The following is a 5,332-nucleotide window of genomic DNA, read 5'->3' on the forward strand; positions in this document are numbered from 1 at the left end:
GCTAAACAACTAATCAATTGGTTTTCAGAAACTAAATGCAACTAATGAAAAGAAAACATAGGAATATAAAGAAATAGAAACAAGAATAAGGGCTATGATAAAGGGATGTTCTAGGAGTTTTGATTTCTTTGTAAGGTTAATCAATGTAAATGATCTACTAAATCTCATTCCTCAATTGTCCATCATTTGTAGAAGGTTGTCGGTTCTCTCTTGCAATAGACAACCGGCCTAGGACTGAAATCTATACCTAAATGTGATCAATTAGGAATGAATCTATGTTGTCCTTACACGGGCTTGCCTGTCACGTTCGTCCCTCGGATAATCAACATAAGAATTCATCACTCCTCAACTGCATCAAGATATAAAACATGAACACATACAATCTATCCTACCCCCTTGAATGACCTTATTTCACCCTCAAGTTCATCCCTCAAACGTCCTTACACGGGCTTGTCTGTCATGAACGTCCCTCGAAAAATCGAATGAGAGATTATCTCTACAAGATCCACAAGGTATTCAAACATTCAATCAAGAATGGAAATTAGGTCCAAATCACAACAATCCACACAAGATTGAATAGGTACAAACAGGATAAAATCATAGAAATAGGAAATTGGCAAATCCACAAGAGTTTTACATCAATTCAATCTTAAAAATACTCCCTCCATCCTAGAACAAATAGATCTAATCCATAAAACGAGGAAGGAAATCCGAAAAGGGAAAGATTACAAGTATTCTTGATCCCCAAATCCAAGAAAAGAGAGAGAAAGCTTATCTACGATGAAGAACGGTCTTCGGATCCAATCCTCGATTCCGGAGTCGATACGTTGAAGATATGCCCTTGAATCGCCGGAAAATCCCTCCAAGATGAAGAGAAATCACCCAAATCTTGCCCTCTCCCAAAGGAGAGAAGATCCCCTATCAAATCATAAAGAAGTCTTTATATAGAAGAGGGGTTTGGGCACCACACGGCTCCGAGACACCGTCGTGTGAAGCTCGCACGGCCTGTGCTACTCCCCTCTCTGCTCAACTCACACGGTCGTGTGTGAGACATGACCGTGGTATGCTTTGCCATGCTCCCCTTTGCACGGTCATGTAGATCTACGCCACCTGCTCTGCCTCCTGCTCTGGAACCCCTGCACGGCCGTGTGGTGCACACGGCCAGGGCTTGCTTGGCCTCTGGAAATGTTGCATGACTGTGTAGATCTACACGGCCATGTACTGCTTCGGCTCTAGAGGGCTTGCACGGTCGTGTGGTGCACACGGCCAGGGCTCACTTTGCTTTGAACCTGGCACGACCGTGTGATGCACACATGGCCATGGCCACTTCCTCCTCTACTTCAGCCACACGGGTGGTGATCACCACACGGCCTGGGCAACCCTCCATGTTAGGGTCGTGTGGCACTCAAGCCTCTTCCTTCATCCATTGTAATTTTTGCCTCGGACATTAATTCCTCTCCAAAATCGATTCCTGCGTACATAAAATGCACAAAAGTAGATCTCTGAAAAAAAAAGAGTAAATATGCTAAAAGCAAAGCTGGAAGTATGAAAATGCATAGATAAAGCATGTGCAAAGTATGTGAATGTGCGTCAAAATATGCTAAACAAGAGTATACAATCTACGTACATCAATTAGCTATCACCCGAGGAATGCTAATGTGGTTGCCAATGCACTCAACAGGAAGTCTAGAGGGACTTTGGCTTGCCACCGAGCTTCAGTCATGGACTTGATTCAGGGTTTCTCCATGTTGGGCCTTGAGGAGCAGGGACAGACATATTACTATAGTTGCTCATTTGTCGATCAGGATGAGGATCCGAGAGGCCCAGGCCGGTAATCAGCATTTTCAGTTCATTGGTAGCCAGATAGCTTCCTGACAACAGACAGGGTTCAACTGAGATGATGCGGGTATTATATTTTCGAGGTCGATTATACGTACCTCCATCTCACCCGGTCAAGGAGGAGTTACTTCAGGAGGCTCATCGCTCCCGCTTTGCTATCCACCCAGGCGGGACCCGCATGTATCGAGATTTGAGACGTTCCTACTAGTGGAATGGCATGAAGAAAGACATCGTGAAATTCGTAGCTAGATGTCTTGTCTGTCAGCAGGTGAAGGTTGAGCACTAGAGACCTACCGGATTACTTCAGCGAATTCCTATTCCTGAGTGGAAATGGGAACACATTACCATGGATTTTGTAGTGGGTTTACCTAGGACACGACGAGGCCATGACGCGATTTGGGTAATCGTTGATCGATTAACCAAATCCGTGCACTGCTTAGCGATCCGGAAGACTGATTCCCTGGATCGAATGACAGATCTGTATTGCCGAGAGATCATTAGATTACATGGAGTTCCTTTTAGTATTATTTCGGATAGAGACCCACGGTTCACGTCCCGGTTCTGGCAGAGTCTGCAGCAGGCCTTGGTCACTCAACTCCGTTTCAGTACAGCTTTCTATCCGCAGACAGATCGACAGTCAGAGTGGACCATTCAGACTCTAAAGGACTTGCTGAGCTTTTGTGTATTGGATTTTGAATGCAGTTGGGAGGACCATTTGTCATTGGTAGAGTTCGCCTACAACAACAGCTTTCATTCGGCTATCCAGATGGCACCGTTTGAAGCGTTGTATGGTAGGCCTTGTCGAACACCCACCCTCTGGGAGGAGGTTGGGGAGGCCGAGTTGCTAGGGCCTTATAGAGCTCAGCATGAGGTAGAGTTGGTCTGTACTATCAGACGGAGGATGTCAGAGGCGCAGGACCGCCAGAAGAGTTATGCTGATCAAAGACGGAGACCATTGGAGTTCTCTACAGGAGGCCATGTACTTCTGCGAGTCTCACCCACGAAAGGGGTAAAGAGATTTGGTCTCAGAGGTAAGCTAGCTCCATGCTACACCGGACCTTTCTAGATCTTGGAGAGGATTGGAGCGGTAGCTTATCATCTGACACTACCACCGTCCCTAGCAGGTGTTCACGACGTATTCCACATGTCTATGCTGAGGAGATACGTAGCCAACCCAGCACATGTACGATCTGATATACCAGTTCTCCTTCAGCCTAACGCTACCTACGAGGAGGTTCTTGTATGGATTCTGGACTAAAAAGAGCGTCGACTACGGAACAAGACTATCCGACTGGTTAAAGTCAGATGGCAACATCATTCAGAAGAGAAGGCCACCTGGGAGCTCAAGGATACGATCCGAGCTCGATACCTCCACCTTTTCACTTGATGTATGTGGGTTAATTTACCGTTCATCATTTATATTCTTTATATGTTGTTAGTATTTGCTGATGATAGATAACGAAATTTGAGGGACCAAATTTTTATTAGTAGGGGAGAATGTAAAATACCAAAAAAAAAAGGTGAATAATCATAAGGGAATTTTCTAAAATTTTAAGGAATTTTTCGGAGCTCGTATGATGAGTTTACGGGGATAAATATTGGGCCCCGGAAAAGCCTGTTTAGGCTACCCCAATTTAGTGAGGAAAAGTTGAATTTTTATATTCTTTTTCTTTTTTTTTCTTCTTTTCTCTCCCCGTTTCTTTTCCCCGACCCGCGCCCCGCGCCCGACGCCGTCCGTTTCTTCTTCCCTTCACAAATGGACGCAACATCGTCGCCCTTCCTCGCGTCCTTTCTCCTTCCTCGTGTTTAAGGAAGTGGCCAAGGAAGCCTCTCTCCTCTGCCCGACTCTTCTCCTCTGCGCTTTCTTCCTGATTTCACTTCTTCATTTCCCTGTCTCTTCTCCGACGCCGACGATGCCCGTGAGCTAATTGTTGGTGTCCGAGCACTTCATCTCCTTCATCGGTTGAGCTAGCTTGGAGGTCGCGTTTCCTTCCGAGTCGTCGCCTCTACACGGGCAAGCTCTCGGTGGAGTTGAAGGGAGATCCAAACCCTAGTCTTCACCCTCTATCTTGCGAACCCGTGCCCAAGCTCCCAATTCACCACCCTCGGTCGAGCTATTGTCTTCTCCTCTAATCATCAGGTTTTGTCTGGCTGTTGCCCTCTTTGATAAGTTGATTTCACACATCTTGCCGCACTGACCAGTGACTGATTTTCCCATGTGCCCTAGATTTCCTCTTGTTGCCGGATCCAAACAAAACAGCAAGGGTTGTGTGTTGTGGATCAACAATCAAGGGTGTGAGGTGGAGTAGGATTGGTTGTGGGGTTGTTCATCTGTTCCGACCAATAACTTAGAGTTGTTTGAGGGTAAGATTTCTAGTCTATAAGGTTATGGATGAATGAGTGGATTTAATTCTCAGTTGAGTATACAGTGATTGTAATTAGGATGTCGGATACATGCTAGGTGCTGACTTAGGGTTATCTAGTTTTCTGAACAGTAGCCTTACTCAACTACGGCCACCGTCTTACGATTGTGGATTCCTCCGATCGAGAGCCTATTAGCTACCACAGATTTTGGTGAGTATGTAGGATGAATAAGTTAAGCAATTAGGGTTTCCTAACCCTAATTGAGATTTCGTTTGGTTATGTAAATTGTAGTAGGTTAATTAATAAAGGGTTAGTCAAGGGTCGTATTTGATGATGATTATCCTAAATAGGTTTGAGGATTTGATTTAGCTAATTAATTTATATGTAATTAGCTAAATCTGTATATCATGTATTGTAGGACGTTGATTTACGACGAGTTGCCTTACGTGGGATTTCCGTTGGCACGCGCGATATTTGAGGCGGGTACCTTGCCTGTCTATTTTGATATGTCTTATTTATATGTTTAGTAGATTTTAACAAGTAGTACTAAATATGTTTATATCTGCATCGGCATGTCACTATTTGTTTTCCGAGCATGTTTTGTTTATTACTTATTTAGCATTCATGCCCTATTTACTACTTATGTTATAAAGGTAGTGACATGTCATGCTATATGATATATCGGACTGGTTAGATACCATACATGTCCTGTGTACCTAGATCATATTATTTGATCCACGTATTTGGTACATGTTTTTATGGAGGTAGATAGGATCAGGATATTTCTATGCTTAATGTCATGCATCATTACGCATGATTGCATGCTAAGCGATTGGTAGCTCCATTATTGTTGAGCACATCGCCAGTTACATGGATCTGCACACACAACCACTCATGGGTTATTGGTTTTTATTCAGGCAGGGTGTGTTACAGCAGGTTGCTCTGTTTGGCTCCGTTGGTCCGCTCATGGGTAGTGTGACGCAGCGTGGTAGCCGGCAGGGATCCCTCCTCTGGATTGTCTCGAGGAAATGAGAGCATTGTGCTCCCCCACTTATGATTTGGGGTAGGAGGATAGGTATACTCCGACAGCATCCCATCCACTCGGTCACTCATCAGGAGCAGTGATGAC

The sequence above is a fragment of the Zingiber officinale genome, chromosome 6A, assembly GCF_018446385.1.
Source record: "Zingiber officinale cultivar Zhangliang chromosome 6A, Zo_v1.1, whole genome shotgun sequence".
NCBI lineage: Eukaryota > Viridiplantae > Streptophyta > Magnoliopsida > Zingiberales > Zingiberaceae > Zingiber > Zingiber officinale.